This window comes from Lepisosteus oculatus, unplaced genomic scaffold (genome assembly GCF_040954835.1).
Source record: "Lepisosteus oculatus isolate fLepOcu1 unplaced genomic scaffold, fLepOcu1.hap2 HAP2_SCAFFOLD_138, whole genome shotgun sequence".
Lineage (NCBI taxonomy): Eukaryota > Metazoa > Chordata > Actinopteri > Semionotiformes > Lepisosteidae > Lepisosteus > Lepisosteus oculatus.
Window position 1 is genome coordinate 219,695 of NW_027167687.1, and position 23,536 is coordinate 243,230.

Below are 23,536 nucleotides of genomic sequence, written 5' to 3' on the forward strand. Positions count from 1 at the left end.
TAGGCAGGGGGCGCTGGAGAGAGGAACAAAGGGCGCGATGAAACAAAACACCGAAACCCGGGATCTTTAGATCTTCAGTCTAACGCTCTCCCAGCTGAGCTATTTTCGGCGGTGCACAGAGCCCACAGCCACCTGCTCCAGCCTTCCTGTGTTGCGGCATGAGTGCACCAAGAGTAGCGTGAGAGTGTTGCAGGAACGTCACTCAGAAGGAAAGCCACCCAGGTGCGCCCTCTGAGCTCTGTCCAGCGCATCTTCCTCGCATGGACTCCTGCCTGCGACGGGCAGGAAACAATTAGCAAGAACAGAACAACACCCCATGGGTGTCTCATGACCACACCTTAGGTTGTGACACGTGCAGGTGTGAGGGGTTGCCGGGCTACTTTGGAGCAGAGCTTGGGCGGAGGGAGGGCGGGAAAGCAGACAAAGAGGTGACACCTCAAGGTCTGCACGATCACAGCTCTCCGCCGCCCCAGGCTTCCGCTCGATAAGCTGCTGGACACACCCGCCCCTCCTCACACAGACCGTGGAAAAGCCCCCGAGTCGGAGGGCTCTCTCTTCCTCCCAGGAGCTCTTGGACACGACGCACAGACAGGGTGCGGGGAGCCGCCGCCTGCAAACACAGCTCCAGGCAGGACTCCACTCCGTAGGAGCCGCAGAGCAGAGGAGATGGGGGCAGCTTAGCTCCTGTGCAGAGACCTGAGCTGCTGTTGCTGCAGACGCTGTCTTTTCTGCACTCGGGGTAGGAGTGAATGTTGAGTTGCCCTTAGAAATGAAGCAGAGTACTTCAACGGCACGGGTGTGTGTGTGTGCGTGCGCCCTGGTGATTCTGGGAGACAGATCGAACCTGGGCTAAAAGAGAGGAGGCTTAGCCCTCTTCCATTTGCTACTTCAAAGTTGTACAACCCATTTGTATCTGCTAGGCGGCGCAGTTGTCGTGCACAAAGAACGCTTTAAAAAAAGCGTCCAAAGCAAGTCATTCCGAGTTGGTCGTTTGTGTTTTCCGTTCAGACGCGAAATGCTGAAATGATCTCTCGGCTCCTCGGATGTCATTTCTGCTCCGTAAAGGAATCACAGCACGAGTCGGCTTCCAGCACGGTGGGTCGGGACACGATGCCGGGGGTCGGAGAGAGTGATGTCTTCCTCGTTAGTATAGGACCTGTCACGTGGACCTGTCACCTGTCCCCACCTGTCACGCGGGAGACCGGGGTACATCAGGACGCGCATTGAAGTGAAAGCAGGATGCGCTGCGACATGCACTGTGCAGATCCCGCCACACTAAGAGGTGAGTGGGTCTGTTCGATCACAGCACTAGGCGAATCCCCAATCCCCTTTTGTGCGTGGCGACAGAAGAAGTCTGGTCTGTTTCCGCCCGGTTTCGATCCAGGGATCTTTCGCGTGTGAGGCGAACGTGATAACCACTACACTACGGAAACTGTGGTCAGATGTGCCCAGCGGCCGAGCGCTGAGCTTCGCCACTGCGATTCAGCTGCTTCCAGTGCCTTTATTGGGGTGCGCTGATGGACCATGCTCTCTCTCCAGAGACCAGCATGCCTGTCATGGACGGAGCAGGAAAGACGGCGCCACATTCTACAGCCCTCTCCACGCAATCGACGAAATCGGGCTACTGAAGTGGAGAAAATCGCCTCTCCAGAAAGTGCAAATATCATCTTGGAGAGTATAAATCCTATTGCTGAAGGTCAGCCCTGTCTACCAGAGTGACCCTCCCACCTCCTGCAGCGATGGTCAGCTCGTCTCACACGCGAGAAGTTTCGGCTGGAAACAAGCGCCCCCTCTTCTCGCACGTTTTGCACGTTGAGTAGTTTTAATGCGGCTCCTTCGTACACAGTGCTGATCTTTTGGAAAGCAGGAGGCAAAATTGACACGTTCCCATACCGGGAGTCGAACCCGGGCCGCCTGGGTGAAAACCAGGAATCCTAACCGCTAGACCATATGGGAGTGCACAACCCTGCTGTTCCGGGCATCATGCAAGCAAACTACATAAATATGAGAAAACACGCAAGAGAGTTGTCACTCAGAGTGTCGAAGGGTCGATGTATACTGGGGCTCAGTTGAAATGCAACGTCAGGACTTTCCCGAATTATGTCACACGAAGAGAGCACAGCCTTTTCCGCCCTGCCACGTGTGTATCGGTAACTCGCCGTGATCGTATAGTGGTCAGTACTTTGCGTTGTGGCCGCAACAACCCCGGTTCGAATCCGGGTCACGGCAGAATAGGGGCGTCTGCTTTTACTACTTGCACGAATGAAGGCAAAAAAAAGCCAATTGATGTGAACGAACGGCGCTTTACAGAGGAGTACTGCCTGACTGGATCGTTGATGAACGACAGAGACCACTCCGACCTCTTCTCGGGTTTCTTCAATGACTTACTAAGGATCTTCTTCACATTCGCCCATGCATGGGAAGCCAGTTACACCAAAGCAAACGCAGGAAAGTGCATTTCATGCAGAGACCAGGAGGGACCTGTTTACTCCAAGAGTGGTCGGAGTATGGAACAATGCGCCAAGCCCTGTTTCTGGAGTCGATTCTTGATTAGATCTTGGGCTCACTAAGAAGCCCCCGCTGGATGCTAATCTTTCTGTTGTTCTCGCAGGTGTTGCGCTGCTTTTGAGCCGACAGAGCTCGTCTTGGTCTGTCGGCACAGCCCAATTGCAAATGATCGGCTCCAGGTACAGAAAAAACATGTGTTTGGTACAAGAGTGCATGAAGGCACCGGAAATACATTGGGAACAAATGACTGGTGGTTCAAGACCTCTGTGAAGTGCAGGAGCGTGCAAGAAGAAGCTGTTTGCACCCAGTCTCGAACCGGGGACCTTTCGCGTGTTAGGCAAACGTGATAGCCGCTACACTACGGAAACCTGTAGGGACTGTTGCTGGTGTCTCGCTTGCGTTTCGGGCTGAGAAAGGGACGCGTCACTTTAGGCAGAGGGCGCTGGAGAGAGAAACAAAGGGCGCGATGAAACAAAATGCCGAAACCCGGGATCGAGCCAGGGACCTTTAGAACATACTCTCACGCATCGTTAGAATATGTGCGTTTGATCATCAATTGCGTAACAACCACATTCGTTCGACTTGAGCAATGAAGCTCATAGTTTTCAAATTTTGAAAGCTGTCATTGAGCACATCATAGTGTGCAGTACGCCCCGTAACTTGCGTACTTCAACAGAAAGAAGAGCAGACAGCTCCATAAATATGCGAGGCGCAGAGAGTGCAAGGCGAGCCGCACACGTTTCGGTGGCTGAGAGAGGGCAGTTTTTGCTTCTGCATTTCCCAAGTAAGGACGCATGACAACAAGCGATCGCGGTGCTCATTTACGACATAGTGGTGATGAGTTTTCAGTACGTGTTCTTTTGAACGAGCAATGAGGTTGCTGCCTTGGACAGCTGACTGCACGCTCTCATTGTGCCACGTGATGAGTATTCACCAGGCTCGTTCAGTCATTAGTCCGGAGCGCGCACTTTGTGGGGGGCGGGGGACCGCGTTCGCGCTCTGCCCCCGGTCTCTTGCGCGAGTACTAAATCTCACGGACAGGGGGGCCTCGTCATTGATTGTTACAGGTGAGACGGGGATTAGGAGGAGACCCCGACTGATGGGTAAAGGGGAGCACTAACACCAGAGGGACAACCCTGGCGTCTCTTTTTGAGAGACGCCCTGGGGTTTCCTAATGGCCAAGGAGGGTCGGGACCTCGGTTTGACGCCTCCCCCGAAGGACGGCGCCTGTTTGTGCAGCAGAGTGTCGCCATCAGGAGGCTGGGGCGTAAGAGAGCCACACAGCCCGCAGGGTGAGCGCTCCCTACTGGTCCCAGTCACACCTCTTGCAGGAGCAGCAGCAACCGGAGCTTTTCCGGGGTGGAATCTCCCACCCGGGTGCCGGCCAGGCTCACACCTGCTGGGCTGCCCCGGGGGTGAGCCCAGTCGAGAGTCGCAGGGCCAGATCTAGTCACCGGGGAGAAACGATACAAGTGAAGGATTGCTCGGCTCTCGGCACTTGAAAAGACCGACAAATGTCTCGTTCCCGCCGGAGCTGAATGTACCCGCATGTGTGGTGTCGTCTTCTTCCCCCGCCCCGCTGTGTTTGCTGTATTGTCTCTGAAGCCTGCCCCCCCGAGACGAGACGGGCTGTTCCTGTGCACCAATTAACACTTTACAGGTGCCATTCCCCGGCATTGTGGCCATTGTCGGTGCTCACACGCGATAAGATAAGGCGGAGGAGAGCGGGGCATGCCCAGCGGCAGACATTCAAGGAGGGGGCAGTGCGAGGTGAGGTGAGGTGCGACACGCCGGAGCCCCGACGCAGCTAATGCGGAGCACTTGTTGGACTGGCATCGAAAGGACGTGTGCGCACGGAGCGAGCCTTCCCTGCGGCGGAGCGCGGGAACTTTCTCCCCCCCTCCCGCTGCAGGAGTTGTGTGCACTGCAGCGGTGCCGAGAGAAAAGCACAGAAGGCAGCAGGCTCTGGAGAGCAGGTAAGAGACGGAGCCTTGTGGGCAGGCGAGCAGGCCCGTTTTTTGGGAAATTGCTGAAAAGGTTTGTTCGGTGTGTGGCAGGCGCACGTCGCGAGCTTGCGTGGCGATCTGCCGGTCTGGAGTTATGCAAATGAGGCCGAATTGCATCCCGGGACATGCTGCGAATGCGCAACGGCGACTGCAGATGTGTAGGAAACGGCGCGCTCGTTTTCTCGTTTTGCCCACACTTTTGAGTGTTAGTGTGGCGTGTGAGTGTGTGAAAGAGTGGGCCCAGCAGGAGGCGGTGGCGTGCGGGGCGAGGAGGTGGCCTAGGCTGCGCGATTTGTGCTGTGGGTGCGGGCCGCTTGCAGGGGCCTGTTTAACTCATACTTACCTGGCAGGGGAGATACCTTGATCAAGAAGGAGGTTCACCCAGGGCGAGGCTTGGCCATTGCACTCCGGCTGTGCTGACCCCTGCGAATTCCCCAAATGTGGGAATCTCGACTGCATAATTTCTGGTAGTGGGGGACTGCGTTCGCGCTCTCCCCTGATGTGCTTGGTCCAAAATCAGATACAGGAGGGTTAGGACACCACGAGCTGCGTGGCTGCGGAAGGATCCCGGTTCGACAGGAGTGGACGCCGCTGCTGGTTCTCGCTGGCTTTTAGTTAGGGGTCCGGAGAAGCATCTCAAGCTAGTTCCACTACTCCTTCCGGACGTTCATTCCCTTTTCAAAGTCGGTCGTTTTGCTGTAGTCTGCGTTCTTTAGGCTGATTATCGAGGTTAGCCTTTATTTGGTCATGGGGGGCCTCGGTACTGTATGCTGAGTCTAAAGACAGTTTCACCCGTTTTCTGATTGCTCGGTTCTGTACCAGTGCAGACATGTCAAACAGTGAATGGCTGTACCTCTATTGTATCCGTGCTCAATGAATGAAATCGGTAACAAATGAATAAATGTCTAGTTATACGAAAAACGAGTGGTTTATCGACTCATCTTCATTTGCAGATTTAGAGGCAGCTTCGATATTCGTTTTACAGACGGGTTTTTTTTTTTGAATATGGGTCACACACATGCCACAGCAACAAAACATCTCTAGAGATGAGGCTATAGATCACCTTTCCATCCTGCAGGTTTTCCTCCCAAAGCCTACGGCACCAACGGCGACCCCTGCTGGCCGGGAGAGCAAAAGCTTACAGCACCTGTTATTCCCAGGCAGTCTCCCATCCAAGTACTAACCAGGCCTTACGCTGCTTAGCTTCCAAGATCAGACGAGATCAGGCGTGTTAAGGGTGGTGTGGCCGTAAGCGAAAGCCCTGGCGCCTGACTCGCTACTTGAAGCTATGTGTGGCGGGGGTTCCGTGCCCCCCGAGCGGGACTGAAGGATCGTTCGTGTGCAACTCTTTGGAAAGGAGCTGCTTTCCAAATCGCATTGCGTGCCTGGATGTTGGCGAATGCGCTCCCTTGTGTTGGCTCGTCCCGCACTGGAGGAGGACAAACAATCTGCACGGAGGAGCACCAGGCAAGTCTTCACCAGACAAAAACCTCCAGTGCACAGCACTCTGGAAACATTTCGGGGCTTTCGCGTGTTTATTTCAGCACGTAAAGCGCACCGGTCCAACACGTCGGCCGGGCGCGCGGCGCCTCCGCCCTGTTGCTGCCCCTGCAGCTGCTTCACTTTTCCCTTTAGTTGCCATCGATTTTTTTGTAGTGCTATACATATACGATTGAGGTATCTTAGAGTTCTCCTTCGAAGACCCAGCACTCTCTTTTCTTTTCCCAGTGTTACTCATATCGGACTTTTTAAACCTAAAAAAAAATCGTTTTTTCTTTCAATTATAACTGAAGTTTAAACAACTAGTGTTAAGTCCTTATTTTTCTGTAGTCAAAAAAAGCAAAAATTAACATTCAGGTCATGAAAACCCCAAAAAACCTCCCCAACCACTAAACTTTACCTCCCACCTGAGCGCCATCTTGAACGCCCCTACCACCAGAGAATGCTCACGATTTCGGAAGCTGTCTCCGGGACGTGCTGATTCCACACATCCTGAATAAATCATGATATTGTTAGTTGCTGTAGCTAGACGTTCAAATGAGTTTCATGGCCAGATGGACTGTTTCCTCCAGCGGTATAATATTGCAGTGAGACAGCACGATGCCTGCAAGACTATGTCACGCTAAACGCCACAGATTGTGTTTGTCCGTTCGTGTCAGTCGTCCCGCAGCCACGGGAAGTGGGACACAAACATGCTGCAATGCTTTCAAGACGTTAGGATTTGTTTGTGCAACATCCAAGAAGAGTACTTGTGGCTTGAATGTGAACTGTACGTGCCCGCCCCCTTTCCTCTGTAGTGCATGAGTTCCTCCCGGCATGCCCTTCGTCATTGTTCTGTCATCTTGTATTTAAAGGGTTGTATCTCTGCTGCTGAAAATAAGCAACGGTTTTCTCACAACGCCCTTTGTTCCCAACGGAGCCCTTGTCTGTCATGAAATTCTTCAAAACCTCAAGCTAGAAGAAGAAGAAGACGACAAATATGAAGCGTTATAGCAACGACATGCCATGAGACGATCGATAACGATTTCCATAGGATCCCCGCGGTTGCCTGGCAACCGTCAGCTTTGCGCAGTGGCAGTATCGTAGCCTGTGAGGTTTAGCCGAGGCGCGATTATTGCTAGTTGAAAACTTTTCCCAATACCCCGCTTCCGCCGGTTTGCAATACAATCGGCGAAAGCAATTTTTGACAGTCTCGTCAGAGACTGAGCAAGGTGTTTAAAGACAGATTTGGTCACGGTGATATCATGGTAGAAAGAAACGAGCTTGTTACGTGTCAACAGAAACGCTCTTTAGCTCTTTCAGCTTTATGCAGAGAACAGCGTCTGTCGAGATTACTTTTGTGTCAGCGCGAAACGCCGTGTGCTGTCAGTATGATTTCATATTGCTCATAGCGGCGCCTGGCTTTTGTCTGTCAAACGTTAGGTTGCGCTTCTTCATGCTGCATCGTCGGCATGAGTGGAGCATTTTAAACGTCTGTACTTACTGCGCCCCATAAGAAATCGTTTGTCCCCATTCAAAAGAGATTGTGCGATGTCCTGCAGCGTTCGCAAAGCAAACCTTTGACAGTTTGAAAAGAGGAATTTATTCTGCTTCCTGTGCGTGCAGTAGTTACAAAGTTGAACGTCTTTACATGATCTGCTGCAGTTTTCAGTGGGTGGGCTTTGTCAAATGGCTTGGAAAAACGCACTGTGTTTCGGCTCGGGAAACATCATGAGCAGTGTCCTGCATGTTTTCTGTGTATAGCTGTCTTTTAACGCATACAGAATTCATTCGAAATCATTGATTTCTCCAATTAACAAGGGTCCCTTTTTGAACCTGCCAGAAGCATTCTTTCAATGTAACAGATTTACTCCGGGGAAGGGCAGCATGACATTGAGAGTAGCTCAAGCTTTCAGCACCTTTATCTGACTGCATGTATGCAGACACTGCTCAGAATCCCCTGTAAGATTCTCCTTCAATTCCGTTTTGCAGTGCTTTAGCTCTTTGAAAAGGCTTCGCTTTGCTAGTCACAATCCAAGGCTCATGACAGCATTTGAAAACATTCGCAACTGCGTTGGCCGGGAATCGAACCTGGGTTAACTGCTTTGAAGGCAGCTATGCGCAACACTGGCTCGCTCCAGAATAAATCTCACGTCGAGGGCATATTTTTTTCCATTTTACCGTGAGTCGGGCTCAGCTGCACAGAGGAGAGAGCAGAGCAATGAGGTTACGGGGACAGGGGAGTCACACGCTGGCGGTTTGAATACGCGGAAGATCACTGAGGGATCCACAGTATATGGACCCTCCGTGCGCCATCAGTCCGCACTCCGGACTCTGAATCCTGCCATCCGAGTTAAGATCTCGGCGGAACCTGAGGCGCAGTTCCTTCTTAAAACGTAATCTGGTGAGCATTTCTAGAATCGTACTTGTATAGATGCAGCCTTTAATGTGTTGCTAGGTTAAAATTGATGACTTCTTGTATTTCAGTAGGCAACTGCCCTCTTGATTTCGGATTTAATTTCTTTATTACAGGGGCGCTTTTATGATGACAGAGTCATGTTCAGGTACTTTGCTTGATGGAGGAAGCTCATTTCGGACTCTGTGATCTGCTCACCTGGAAAGGTCTGCTATACTACTACAAGAGAGAAGTAGAGTCTGGAAGAAGGGACAATTTTATGATGCTTTGGAAGATAATGTTTTTTTTTTCTTATACTGAAAATGAAAGGTAGTTGTTTCTATATGGACTCAGTCTTTGGAATTTGTATATTTATATATTTCAGTGAACCCTCAGCCATTCCTTCTGTATTGTAATTCAATTTCTCTTTTAAAATTCTTTCCCCACTTCTAGGACCTGCAGTTGCTGAACTCCACAATGGCTTCTATTGGAAAGTCTGTGACTGAGACCAAGTAAGTGTTCACTTTTTTATGAAACCATTATTTATTTATTGCATTTTATATAAATGCAATAAAATCATTATGCTCAAACTATGAGAGAGAAAATTAAGGATAATTTAAGAAATCAGTCTTGTTTCTATACACAGATGGTATTATTTATTTTCAAAGGAAACCCGCGCGGATTCCCCTGGTGTGCAAGATGTACCTGAATACTCTTGATCAGCTTCCTGCTCACTTGAAGAGGGCGTGTATGTGTAAGGCTTCTGTAGTTTCTTTTTGAAATCATTGTTACAACATATTATGTAAAAGCATGTTGAAAAGAATCTACCTGCATTCCAGCGGCCCTGAGCAAGAGGCCGCTGTCCAGGAGGAAGAGATGCCAGAGGCTGCTCTAGAAACTGAAACAGAAGCGGATAAGGAAGGGGAAGATGTGAGCTCTGAAGAACTCTATCAGCAGTAAGACTTTTTTATTTTTCAGATGTATCTATTTTTTACTAAAATTCTAATTTGTCTTATAGGTATAAAATGTTTAAACCGGTGTTTTATATCCTTACAGGCCCTGAGTAGTTAAAAAGTATCAGCAGGCCGGAAGAGAGTGGCCCAAGCTGGACTCTATAGAAAGCACTCCCTGGATGCTCCTCTCCTGATTGGATTCAAACAGTACCTTATCAAGGATCTGGGAGTGGCAAATTATTCTCAGGAGGTATTTATTTTTTAAAGGCATTTAAAATTAAGCAATGGTATCTTCATTGTAAATGTTTTTATTTCTTAGCTTAAAATTCACCCATGTGAAATGATGTCAGCCATAAACATCATGACTCTATATTTCCTACCTGAATCTATTCTACTTAAATTATTACATTATACACAATTTGAGTTCATTTTAAAAAGTAAAAGGTAATGAAAGGAATGCATTTTCATAAGAAAGATAATACCGACATGCATGTGATAATCTTCCTTATATCATGTAGTGCATCATTTGGACACTTTGTGGGCTTCAAATACAAAGCAAATCATGTTCTATGGTACAAGATAAATACAAAACTTAAGCTTTTATTTTAATTAGATTTGTTTATAAAGCATAAGCAATCATTTATTACATTAATATATGTGAAAATAACATTTTAGCATCATACGTTTAGTATATTTAGTCCCTAATGCTGAAAGAAATGATCATAGAACATGACATCTAACCTTACCTGCGGTGTTTTTAATCCCTATTGCTCAATGCACGGTGAAAGCATTCCATACATGTGTCTGACAATGAGGAATGGGCCCCTGAGACAGTCATTTGCCTGTTTCACAAATGATCGTATTTTACTAGAGATTCTGTTTGGGATTCAGATGTGCATTCGGACAGCAATCCCTTTCAAGAAATGATACGTTCTGGATGAGGTCAAAGGTGCTGGAACACTGTATCTAGGATGTGTTTGCAGAGACTGTGTGTCTCCTGCTTCAACGCAGTGATAAACAGATGTGCTCCTTTAATTTATTGGTACATGCCCAGGGCAGTAAGCAGTCTGAGGATTTATTTCCAGATGGCATAGAGCAGTGAAGCAGTGAAGTAGTGCAAAACACTGGATCATTATATTATTAGAATCTATTCTACTTAAATTATTACATTATACTCAATTTGAGTTCATTTTAAAAAGTAATAGGTAATGAAAGGAATGCATTTTCATAAGAAAGATAATACCGATATGCATGTGATAATCTTCCTTATATCATGTAGTGCGTCATTTGGACACTTTGTGGGCTTGAAATACAAAGAAAATCATGTTCTATGGTACAAGATAAATACAAAACTTAAGCTTTTATTTGAATTAGATTTGTTTATAAAGCATAAGCAATCATTTATTACATTAATATATGTGAAAATAACATTTTAGCATCATATGTTTAGTATATTTAGTCCCTAATGCCGAAAGAAATGATCATTTGTTTAACAGGGTCTGTCTCAGAGGATGCAGTACTCCTGAAGGGTCTCAAACCCTACATTTCGGATGCCTAGCTGTATCCCTCACATGTGGCACCTCAGAATGACTTCTAACCTTACCTGTGGTGTACTCAGTCCCTATTGCTCAATGCACGGTGTACATAGTGCATACATGTGTCTTGAGAATGAGGAATGGGCCCCTGAGACAGTCATTTGCCTGTTTCACAAACAGGGACCTGGACCTAGACCTGGCCCGTACAGGGCTCAAACCCGCGACCTTGGCGTTATTAGCACCACGCTCTAACCAACTGAGCTAACCGGCCTCACGACAGTGCTCCTCTCTGTGCTGCAAAAAATCAAACTCAGGGAATTTCTTTTGTCCTCCTTTGAATAGAAAGCCGTGTAATTCAGTGTACGGGCTTTCTCGTGCAGTTTCATGGTTCTTGTAACCCAAATCCTACACTGGCCTGAAGTGCCCCCCCATTTCACAGCATTTTTCAGCTGATTTAAAATGTACCTAAAGGAGAAGCATTATTGAAGACCATCAATTACCAAGAGCTTTTGTCAAAGGTTTTGGTGGTCATTTTGAATGACCACAGAGCGCTGTGACCTCGGTTTTACATCTCATCCAAAAGACAGCGCCCTTTTACAACACAGCATCTCCGTCACTATACTGGGGCATTGGGACCCGCACAGACCTCAGGGTGAGCGCCCCCCCGCCGGCACCATTAACACCGCTTCCAGCTGGAAGCTTTGTTTTTCCCTGTAGCTCATCCTCATCCAGGTACTGACCTGGCTCACACCTGCTTAGCTTCAGTGGGTTTTCAGTTGCGAGTTGCAAGGGGATGCAAGTGATGGAGCCGCTCGCTGCAAAAGCCACTGCATTGGCCGGGAATCGAACCCGAGCCTCCCGCGTGGCAGGCGAGAATTCTACCACTGAACCACCAATGCTCAGTGCCTGGGCCTTCAAAAAAGACGCTTTTTTGGTGCTCTGTGCAAAACGCGTCGACATATGCTTCCAGCTGCAAAATGCCATTTGCGGACGCTGAAGAACTTATTTCCAAGGCAGCGGGTACAAGCGATTGGGCGTTTTAAAACCACCAGGAACAGCAAAGAGGCGCGCTTCTTTGCTTGTGCCGAAACACACCGACTGAAGGCGGACAACGTAGTCGGCAGGATTGGAACCTGTGCGGGGAGACCCCAATGGATTTCTAGTCCATCGCCTTAACAACTCAGCCACGACTACAGCAAGCCCCACCGCAGCTGCGTTCTTGCTACAATCTTACCTGGATCGCGAGGCGCCGGCGGAAGCCTATTTCAAAGTCGTTCTCCGTTTCAAAAAAACATTTCCAAAATACAAGCCTTGCAGACAGACACGCCTCAGAGGACTTAAGGGTGGCTTCATGTCGGAATGATAAAGTCTCCCCGTCCGGACATGAAAATGCCACTTTGTTACACACAAAAAAAGAATCAACAACAGAGAAATGCCCACAAGCATTTGAAAAGCCGCACCACGTCGCACTTGAAATAGCTCTTACATTAGTGGTAGATGCAGGAATCGCCTTTTTATTTACGCTCTTACCAACGCGATGGAAAGCAAAACAAAGCAAAGCAGAGCAAAACAAAACAAACAAACGAAAACCCTCACGTCCTGCACTTGCATATAACGCCGTTACGTGCCCAAGCGGTATTGTACGTCATCCTAGCACTGCATCCCGGGTCGTACGATATATGGGAACGAGCACACGCCATGAATCGTCTCGAATCACTCCCTACAGCTGTAAGGCGCCTTGAAGCGTGCACCCCCAACATTCTTCTTTGCGCATCTGTGAAAGGTAAACTCTTGAGCAAACTCTGAACCAGCTCTAAGGAAACTAATCCGATTAGACGTTACTTTGACTCATCCTTTAAGGGACCCTTGTTAATTGGAGAAATCAATGATTTCGAATGAATTCTGTATGCGTTAAAAGACAGCTATACACAGAAAACATGCAGGACACTGCTCATGATGTTTCCCGAGCCGAAACACAGTGCGTTTTTCCAAGCCATTTGACAAAGCCCGCCCACTGAAAACTGCAGCAGATCGTGTAAAGGCGTTCAACTTTGTAACTACTGCACGCACAGGAAGCAGAATAAATTCCTCTTTTCAAACTGTCAAAGGTTTGCTGCAGGACATCGCACAATCTCTTTTGAACGGGGACAAACGATTTCTTATGGGGCGCAGTAAGTACAGACGTTTATAAAGCTCCACTCATGCCGACGATGCAGCATGAAGAAGCGCAACCTAACGTTTGACAGACAAAAGCCGGGCGCCGCTACGAGCAATATGAAATCAAACTGACAGCACACGGCGTTTCGCGCTGACTCAAAAGTGATCTCGACAGACGATGTTCTCTGCATAACGCTGAAAGAGCTAAAGAGCGTTTCTGTTGAGACGTAACCCATTGGGCAAAAGACGTATAATATACGTCTATTAAACGCATATCTTAGACGTCTAAATGTGGTCTACAATTCGTCTAGAATGAAATTCTAATATACGTCTAAAGTTATACGTCAATTATACGTCTATATTTAGACGTTCATTATACATAAATGGTTGGAGTTCTATTATACGGATAAATTTAGAGGACTATTATACATATATGGTTGGAGTTCCGGATAACTTTAGAGGTCTATTATACGTATATGGTTAGAGGTCTATTATACGGATAACATTAGAGGTCTATTATACGTATATGGGTAGAGGTCTATTATACATCAAAGATAGATTTTATAGGTGTAGAAACAAGTAAAACAAGCCAATGATTAGGTTTAGAAATGTATTCTGAAAATACACATTCACACCTGAAACATATGTATTTCAAATTATACATTGTATACAATCAATCAACAATCAACATATGGGCAATAATCATAAAAACACAACTAGTCTTAAACTTCAGCTACAAATTCTGGTAACATGGCAATATACAGTATATTGTATATTGCCGGCCACGGCAATATACAATATACTGACGGCCACTCTGACGGCCACGACCACTCTAATCTCTCCGTCTGTGTTCTCCAAGACGGTTTTCCGAACTCATACATCAGAAAGACCACCGAAACTAAAATTATTCTGCAGCTAGGATCACACATTCTCCCTTCCCTTAACGACAGATTACTGTTCTTTTAAATTTTCTCCATTCATTGGAAGTTTCATTTCACACCTCTCTGCACCCATTCTGACTTCACACCTCTTGATTGGCCTCTCTTTCTGTCCCCTGCTCCCGCCTCTCACTCCTCCTCCCTCTCAACCTTTGTTCTCCCGCTACTTTACCTTTGCCTACTGCCCTGTCTCTCTCACACCTGAAGAAGGCTCCACGGCCGAAACGTTGTGTTCTCTTTCTTCTTTTTTTCAGCATGGAATAAACCTATTACTTGTTCCAATATACAGTATAGTAATGACAAACAGAAAACTAATTACATTAACACACTAACTCAAAACCACATTTTGATTCAAATATACATTTTAAAATGTACAACTTCTATATTTCCAAGAAAAAAATATTACATAAAATATAAAATATTACAATGGAAGTTAAGACGATTTTTGTCCACTATTTGCAAACCCTGTCTAATTGTCCTAACAGTTAGAACCAAAAACCTATTATTTTCAGAGTCCAGATCTCTTGGCCCCCTGCCTTGCATATGCATTCTTCAAGTAACACATTGCGTGCTCCTTTATTTCTTTTTCTGTTGATGTAGGGTGGGACTTCAGCACCGCAGCTAGGAGAAAATTATATAATATTACTTCCCAAATAAATAATGATTAATATCTTCTTTAGTATAATCTAAAAAATGAACGGTTTACTAAGCTCAAAGCTGAAATAAATGTATAAAATTTGGCTTGCATCATAGCAGTTGAGCAATAAAGTCTGTCCTAATTAAAGAGTACCCAAAGTTTGAAAGTACAACATAGAATAAGAATAAGAGAAACGGCAAAACGATTTTGTGTCATCTTCCCCATTCACACTATTTTATGTGCCATTTTTTTTGCTTATTCACATACTATTTTAATCAAAATAATATTAAGAAAGATCTGTATGTATTCAGATAGTATTATTATTGTTCATACTTACTCGTCAAAAGAGGATTGCTGAGATATTTTCGGATATACTTCTACGTTTGAAAAACGTGTCCAAAATGGTGACCAACGAATACTAGCAATGCATTGTGGTATATAACCGGAAAATATGATGGGTTCGATATTTTCTCAACGTATGCGTTTATTAATGTTGTCGATATTATGGTTGAAATTTAACATTGATAATACATCGCTGCTATGAGCTGATGTGCAATTTTAACGCATGCAAATATTAAGGATCGGTCACTGTTGTATGGTATTATATATAATGACATTATGGAATAGGATGGGGACAGGCCTGGCATCACAGGGGGAGGGGGGAATGTCGCCCCTTCAGTTTTGGGCAAAAAGATTTACCTAACTTAATTTGCACCCTAAAAAAATAGTTGTACTTTGTCAATGGTCAGACAACACTAAATGACACGAACAGTCACTCAGTCTGTTTGATGGGCAGGAGGGCTATCCGTCCAGGAACTGCACATATTATTGAGTGTCAACATTACGATCCTGTTTGCTCAGGTGGACCGATTCCTTGCAGTAGTTTATCATTATACTTAAAATCGTTATATAACTAGGACTAGTTATAGCAGTCTGTGCTTTCTGTTGGTTTTACAACATTTTTTTCTTAACGATTCAGAACGTCCATGTAGCTGCAAAAATGAACGCTTATGGTACTTTTCGCTCCAGGCAATACAAACCTTGAGAGTGACGAAAAATGTGAAACTGAACTTCATCGCAAATACCAGATTGCTAGTCGTTATCTTCTATCATGAAGCACTAATCAATGGCATAGCTGCGAGATTTCATTTGGGTAGCTGCACCGTACAGCTCCGTTTCAACCGAAATATCACTCCCCCCTCAGAATTTCAGACGCCCCCCTACAGATTTTTCCTCGGGCACCGCGCACTGATGGGGGACTTTTGTCAAGAAAATAAAAATAGAAACTCTATAGGCACTGAAACATTTTACTGTTTTTTTTCAGGCAGGTGGCAAGACCCCCTCAGCAAAACCCTTGTATGCCAAGCTGTGGGCATTGATTCGTCGAATATACGTATATTTACGGCGAAATTACGGCTATACGTATATATACGTCGCCTCGACGTATAATCAACGTCGAATTGCAACCGTAAAATCGACGACATGAATAAACGCATATATAACGTCGAAAAAACATCTAACACAGTGCCTGAGGCTTTTTACTGTATGTATCGTGTGTGCCGCAACTAGGAGTATACGGCACTCTGCACAGTGTACGAAGTAAATTATTTTCGCAGTAATTAATTTATTATATTTACTATATTTATTATACACGTGTAAATTAATTGCTGCGAAAATAATTTACTTCGTACACTGTGCAGAGTGCCGTATACTCCTAGTTGCGGCACACACGATACATACAGTAAAAAGCCTCAGGCACTGTGTTAGATGTGTTTTCGACGTTATATATGCGTTTGTTAATGTCGTCAATTTTACGGTTGCAATTCGACGTTGATTATACTTCGAGGCGACGTATATATACGTATAGCCGTAATTTCACCGTAAATATACGTATATTCGACGAATCAATGCCCACTGGGAACAAGCTCGCTTCTTTCTACCATGATGTCACCATGACCAAATCTGTCTTTAAACACCTTGCTCAGTCTCTAACGAGACTGTCAAAAATTGCTTTCGCCGATTGTATTGCAAACCGGCGGAAGCGGGGTATTGGGAAAAGTTTTCAACTAGCAATAATCCCGCCTCGGCTAAACCTCACAGGCTACGATACTGCCACTGCGCAAAGCTGACGGTTGCCAGGCAACCGCGGGGATCCTATGGAAATCGTTATCAATCGTCTCATGGCATGTCGTTGCTGTAACGCTTCATATTTGTCGTCTTCTTCTAGCTTGAGGTTTTGAAGAATTTCATGACAGACAAGGGCTCCGTTGGGAACAAAGAAACCCGTTGATTCTTTTCAGCAGCAGAAATACAACCCTTTAAATACAAGATGACAGAACAATGACGAAGGGCATGCCGGGAGGAACTCATGCACTACAGAGGAAAGGGGGCGGGCACGTACAGTTCACATTCAAGCCACAAGTACTCTTCTCGGATGTTGCACAAACAAATCCTAACGTCTTGAAAGCATTGCGGCATGTTTGTGTCCCACTTCCCGTGGCTGCAGGATGACTGACATGAACGGACAAACACAATCTGTGGCGTTTAGCGTGACATAGTCTTGCAGGCATCGTGCTGTCTCACTGCAATACTATACCGCTGGAGGAAACAGTCCATCTGGCCATGAAACTCATTTGAACGTCTAGCTACAGCAACTAACAATATCATGATTTATTCAGGATGTGTGGAATCAGCACGTCCCGGAGACAGCTTCCGAAATCGTGAGCATTCTCTGGTGGTAGGGGCGTTCAAGATGGCGCTCAGGTGGGAGGTAAAGTTTAGTGGTTGAGGATTTTTTTTGAGTTTTTCATGACCTGAATGTTAATTTTTGCTTTTTTTGACTACAGAAAAATAAGGACTTAACACTACTTGTTTAAACTTCAGTTATAATTGAAAGAAAAAAAAACGATTTTTTTTAGGTTTAAGAATTTCGATATGAGTAACACTGGGAAAACAAAAGAGAGTGCTGGGTCTTCGAAGGAGAAGTCTAAGAAACCTCAATCGTATATGTATAGCACTACAAGAAAATTGATGGCAACTAAAGGGAAAAGTGAAGCAGCTGGAGGGGACGTGGAAAGAGTGCTGGAGATGCGCTCGTACGCGAGCGTTCGCAGCCCAAGTGAGACTCAGCTGCCAGAGGAAGAGCCGGAGTCCCTGCCCAGCACACCTGTGAAAACCCCGGCAGCCAAGAGAGGAAGGGGCGACCTGACGCTGGAGGAGCTCCAGACCAACATCTTCAACATGATGGCACAGAGCATGGGTGAGCTGAAGGAAATGATTTGATCTAATACAGTCGAAATCGAAAGTCTTAAAAAGTCCATGGACTGTGTGTTTAAAGAGGTTGAAGACTTAAAGAGTGAAGTAAAAGTTCTTAAACAAGTAAATACCAAACAAGAAAAGCATATTAAAGAACTTGAATTGAAAGTGAACGATGTAGATAGATACCGTCGATGATGGAATTTAAAATTATTTGGAGTTAAAGAGGAACGTGATAAGGACCTTGTTGCAACAGTGAAGGGTATCTGTAAAAGGACCCTGCCGGACCAGGAGGACGTAATATCGGCCATTGACTTTGTTCACAGGCTCGGGAGAGCGAACATGTCTGGGCAAGTGCGCCCCAGATCGATTATAATACAGTTCACCAAGAGGACGGCGAGGGACATGCTGTGGCGAGCGGCGAGGGGGAATGAGTATTTGAATGGGAACAAACTGAGGTTTGCAGAGGACCTGTCTGCCGCGGACAGGAGCACCAGGAACCAGCTGTGGCCCCAGGTTGAAGCTGCCAGAAGAGAGGGGAGGAGAGCCTACTTTGTGGGAGCGAGGGCCTTTGTGGACGGGAAGGAGATTTGCTCCCAGTGACTGCTCAGTTAATGATTATGTTTGGTTATATTTGTTATACCAGTATATACTAGTGTTTCTTTAGTGTTAGTTTGGAATGGTGTAGTTAAGTGTTAAGGACTGTTATAGTTCTGGTTCTTTGAAAAACTCAATAGTTTAGACAGTCTTAGAGTTAGTTATTTGCTTTTGTGTATGTCTTTTTCATGAATGCCAGAGGTACTCGAAATGTTGTTAAAAGAAAAACTGTGTGCTGAGTTTTATTTTTTACAGGAAACGCATGCATGTTGAAACTAAAGTTTATAAATAATTGAGAAATATTAAAGCAAGGAAAATATGATACGTGTAAAATATACAATTTGATCACATAATTACTTAATTACCTCTGGTAGTTAAATGCTTTTTTCTGCTGCGTTTTTTTTCTCTTGTACATGACTCTGATCCTCTTGTTGTATTTGTATTTGTAAATTCTATGTTTAATAAAAAAAAAATTAAAAAAGCATTCTCTGGTGGTGTCCTGCAGGCTTCCTGTGGGTGTGCGTTGGTGGTATAGTGGTGAGCATAGCTGCCTTCCAAGCAGTTGACCCGGGTTCGATTCCCGGCCAACGCAGTGGCGAATGTTTTCAAATGCTGTCATGAGCCTTGGACTGTGACTAGCAAAGCGAAGCCTTTTGAAAGAGCTAAAGCACTGAAAAACGGAATTGAGGGAGAATCTTACAGGGGATTCTGAGCGGTGTCTGCATACACGCAGTCCGATACGGGTGCTGAAAGCTTGAGCTACTCTTAATGTCATGCTGGCTTTCCCCGGAGTAAATCTGTTACATTGAAAGAATGCTTCTCGCAGGTTCAAAAAGGGACCCTTGTTAATTGGAGAAATCAATGATTTCGAATGAATTCTGTATGCGTTAAAAGACAGCTTTACACAGAAAACATGCAGGACACTGCTTATGATGTTTCCCGAGCCGAAACACAGTGCGTTTTTTCAAGCCATCTGACAAAGCCCGCCCACTGAAAACTGCAGCAGATCGTGTAAAGACGTTCAACTTTGTAACTACTGCACGCACAGGAAGCAGAATAAATTCCTCTTTTCAAACTGTCAAAGGTTTGCTTTACGAACGCCGCAGGACATCGCACAATCTCTTTTGAACAGGGACAAACGATTTCTTATGGGGCGCAGTAAGTACTGTTACTGTCACTGCTCGATACCGACGTTGGCCTACTATACCATGTTCAGCCACTGCTAGAAAATGTACGGCTCTAGCACCGGAGCAAACAACAGGAGGGCCGATGTCGAACAGGCACACATGTCAGACATGGAGAGCGATGAGAATGGGATTCGAACCCATGCCTGCAGAGCACAATGGATTAGCAGTCCATCACCTTAACCACTCAGCCACCTTGTCGACGAAACTGGGCTGTCCGGACATGGGTTGGCGCGCTCCAGATGATCTTTTTCTTTTTTTCCCCACGTACTCGAGGGTCATTTTCCTGTTCCACATGTGATTTCAACATTTTCCTTGGGAGATGTCAAGCCAGCAAGCCACTGCTGTGGTTCAGTGGCCAGTGTGGAGTTCAGTGGCCCTGTTGTACACAGAAAGCACATTGAGCTCCTTGGACATGAAAAGTTCCAGATAAAAGCCATTTGTCATCCTTTCTCTTGGTGTCGATGTTGCTATTGTATGTAAAGGTGGCAACTTGCTCAGCGAGCAGGCGGAGCACACACCGAATGCAGATGTGTCTGAGTGGTGTGTCCAAGTGGCTGCAAAAGGACAACACTCCTGGGGCGCCGTGGCTTAGTTGGTTAAAGCGCCTGTCTAGTAAACAGGAGATCCCCGCCTATGGCTAGACTTAATTAAATGCAAGTATTCATTTCCTGTCTTTAACGCGACTTGTTTTTCTTAAAATGGATGCAACTTGCAAAACATGAAATACAAGCCTTGCTAATCAGCGCTAGCGGCTGGCAAAAAAAAGGAGTCAGCTATTTTTTTTTCTTTAACCTTAACCCTGCTAACGGAGAAGAGTTAAACGACCGAGTCTATGCAGCTTAAACGGTGCGCAAGTCGGGTTCTTAGCTGAAAGGGTGGTATATCACGCTCACCCCAGTCCTTAATCTTTTAAAGAGGATACAAAATTGAACGTAGTCGCCACATCACATACATCCTGTTAAATGATAAAAAGGTAACATCTATCCTCGCTCCAGAGTAAATCTCACGTTGAGGGCATCTTTTTTTTCACTTTACCGTGAGTCGGGCTCGGCTGCACAGAGGAAAGAGCAGAGCAATGAGGTCACAGGGACAGGGGAGTCACACGCTGGCGGTTTGAATACGCGGAAGATCACTGAGGGATCCACAGTATGTGGACCCTCCTTCGCCATCAGTCCACACTCCGGACTCTGAATCCTGCCATCCGAGTTAAGATCTCGGCGGAACCTGAGGCGCAGTTCCTTCTTAAAACGTAATCTGGTGAGCATTTCTAGAATCGCACTTGTATAGATGCAGCCTTTAATGTGTTGCTAGGTTAAAATTGATGACTTCTTGTATTTCAGTAGGCAACTGCCCTCTTGATTTTGGATTTAATTTCTTTATTACAGGGGCGCTTTTATGAAGCCAAGGGACCAGGGAGCTGCCCCAGTACTGGGATGGCCAGTTCGAAATCATAGAAACTATTGTCAATTCCAGTCCCATGTCAGTGCGAGCAGGGATTTTGACATCTTGTTTTGCTATGTTCTGCACCAACAGGCAGGTGGCTCGGCCATTCCGTTCCAGTCTGGGGGTACAACAGACTGCTAGGTTCAGTCTGATAAACTGAGCTGATGGTTGGAAGAAAACCATCTCAGCGTCCATTCTCTGTCCCTTCTTTAGGACAAGGCGTACCGGAAACCCTGCTGTTGACGCAGGAACGATCAGGTCCGATTCGTTTACTACCTGGCAGGCCTGAGGAATCGTCTGACCTGACCGAATGTTCTCGGGGTCACCGCTTAGAGAGTGGGCATCTGGGTCCACCCGTTTCCACAGCACACTGTTTACTGTGTCCAGCTGGGCGCCCAGTCGAACCAATAGGTCTGCACCAATGCAGACCGAATGGGTCAGCTGAGGTGCTACCTGGAAGTAGTGAGCAAACTTCCTTTTTCCGATGGAGATGGAAGCTACACAGCTTCCTTTGCTCCAAATGGACCTATGAGGTGGGGGTGCCCACCACAGAACCTGTGACTGCGTCACCAGGGTCACCTGACAGCTTCGCGACAGGTCCTCGAACAGACCTTCACTGATTATGGACTTCTCAGAGCTGAGGCTAAGAATTACATCATCAACCTGCACTTCTGCCACCTGGACCCCCTCCCACCACCATGGGGTGGTAGTCCTGGACCCCCTGAGGTACCAGGGTGCACAGAAAGGACTCCCATTCATTACCGGACAGGGAGATCCACTCTTCTTCAGGGATGAAAAGGGGGTGTGCTTTACCTGGCGGGTCAAGCAGCTGCTCGGAGCACTGCTCCTGTAGTTGGGAGACCGTGGGAGTGCTGGCCTGGGCAGGACTTCCCTGTAGTTTTGGAAAGCAAGAAGAGACATTTATTCTCGTCCAGAGGAACCAGGAGGAACCTCCAACTCAGCTATAGTGTTCAGTGGGCACTGTGTGATCACAGCATAACCACTGAATCCCCCTTTTTGCTGTGCAACAGGCTTAGGGTTTTTGACCTGAGCCCACAATTTTCCACGCTGGCAGTCCACCAGAGGCTCCAGCCTGTCAAGCAGGTCTTGGCCAATGAGTAGTGGCTCTGTTTTTAACCTAGAGATGTAAACAGGATGCACCACGTTCATTGGCCCGAACCTAAGTGCCACCCACACTCGGTGTGTGATCCTGGCATGATCCTGGGTATAGCTGGAAATATCTATTTTACACGGTTCTACCTTAAGTCTGATGCCTTTTCCTTTCGCTACTCGTTTGAGCTCGCTGAGTAGATCGGCTGACATCAAACTAATTTCAGCCCCAGTGTCAATCAGTGCTTCTCTATCTAAGACGTTTTCAAGAGAAACCTTGATATAAATACGCCTTGCTTTGCCTTTCTGGCTGAGATTCCCTAAGAATTGTTGGAAGCCTGCCTTTTCTTTGACTTCAGGGGCGGGGTCAGCGCCCAACTCAGAGTCACAGCCTTCTTCCAGGCAGGAACCCTCCCACCCAATCAGATAGACTGAGGGAGGGGCTTGGGACGGATCCCCGCCTCCTCCAGTGAGAAGGGGCGTGGTCCCCCTAAGCTCATTCACACTTCTGGCATTCGGTGCGGAAGGTTTACCCTGTCCTGATCTCTCAGGCAGGGCTTGTTCAAGCCTGGCCAGGCGGGCTGCAGTCGACTCCCTTCGTCCAGTCTTATGATAGACTCTGCCTGAGCCCTTGCCTTCCCCGTAGCGCTCACGGCGGCTCTGACGCTTAGTGCGGTCCTGCCTGCCTATTTTGCGCCGGGGCTTAGCGAGCTCAGGAACCTCAGCTGCCTCGAGCTGAGGCGAGTCGTCAACCCTGCTGGCTTTAGTGGCGAACACGGCCGTTTTAGCAGGTTTTCGCTCTGAGGAAGCAGAGACTTCAGCTCCCCAGGCTTTTTGAGCCAACCTTCTAATGTCAGCCATTTTCATCGCTTTTGCATCAGTGTGCATCACAATCATTTTCCTGACTGAGGGATGCAGATTAGCAATGAATAAACCTTTGAAATTCACGTTCTCTTCGCAACCCTCTTCATTCCGCCCTGCAAAATAAGTGCGCCTAAGCCTCTGATAATAGTCGCGAGGGGCTTCAGCTTTTTCGTGCTTAATATGGTGCACAGCAGCCACGGCAGCTATGGGATCGATAAAAGCCGAAAATTCTCCGATCATTGCCTGACACAGCTCCTCAAAGCTATTACAGACCTCCGGTCCTTGTCTAGACATCCACTCGTGGACCGCTCGGCTGGTAGTTTTCCTTACTTACATAGCCTTTTCCTGTTCGGACGCTTCGGGCATAAACTGCAAAGTATATCTCAGCTCATCGATGTAGGTCTCCACATTATTCCCTGACACTGACGGGTCAAACCTTTCTACATCTTTGGCTAACTGCCTCAGGGAGTGG

At 46.7% G+C, this 23,536-nt stretch overlaps 8 non-coding genes and 1 pseudogene across 8 annotated transcripts; 4 read left to right on the top strand and 5 right to left on the bottom strand.

Moving 5' to 3' along the window:
* Window positions 1-1,360: 1,360 nt before the first annotated feature.
* trnav-cac (transfer RNA valine (anticodon CAC)) lies at window positions 1,361-1,433 on the bottom strand. The gene has a single exon. It is a non-coding gene; the product is annotated as a tRNA-Val (tRNA).
* Window positions 1,434-1,884: 451 nt separating this feature from the next.
* Window positions 1,885-1,956, bottom strand: trnae-uuc (transfer RNA glutamic acid (anticodon UUC)). Its single transcript has one exon. It is a non-coding gene; the product is annotated as a tRNA-Glu (tRNA).
* Window positions 1,957-2,157: 201 nt separating this feature from the next.
* On the top strand, window positions 2,158-2,229 carry trnah-gug (transfer RNA histidin (anticodon GUG)). The gene has a single exon. It is a non-coding gene; the product is annotated as a tRNA-His (tRNA).
* A 2,620-nt stretch (window positions 2,230-4,849) lies between these two features.
* On the top strand, window positions 4,850-5,013 carry LOC138226567 (U1 spliceosomal RNA). Its single transcript, XR_011184577.1, has one exon. It is a non-coding gene; the product is annotated as a U1 spliceosomal RNA (small nuclear RNA).
* Window positions 5,014-5,649: 636 nt separating this feature from the next.
* LOC138226562 (5S ribosomal RNA) lies at window positions 5,650-5,768 on the bottom strand (annotated as a pseudogene).
* Window positions 5,769-7,074: 1,306 nt separating this feature from the next.
* LOC138226576 (U4 spliceosomal RNA) lies at window positions 7,075-7,216 on the top strand. The gene has a single exon (XR_011184586.1). It is a non-coding gene; the product is annotated as a U4 spliceosomal RNA (small nuclear RNA).
* Window positions 7,217-11,704: 4,488 nt separating this feature from the next.
* Window positions 11,705-11,775, bottom strand: trnag-gcc (transfer RNA glycine (anticodon GCC)). The gene has a single exon. It is a non-coding gene; the product is annotated as a tRNA-Gly (tRNA).
* Window positions 11,776-16,593: 4,818 nt separating this feature from the next.
* On the bottom strand, window positions 16,594-16,735 carry LOC138226580 (U4 spliceosomal RNA). The gene has a single exon (XR_011184590.1). It is a non-coding gene; the product is annotated as a U4 spliceosomal RNA (small nuclear RNA).
* Window positions 16,736-18,980: 2,245 nt separating this feature from the next.
* Window positions 18,981-19,052, top strand: trnag-ucc (transfer RNA glycine (anticodon UCC)). Its single transcript has one exon. It is a non-coding gene; the product is annotated as a tRNA-Gly (tRNA).
* Window positions 19,053-23,536: the final 4,484 nt, after the last annotated feature.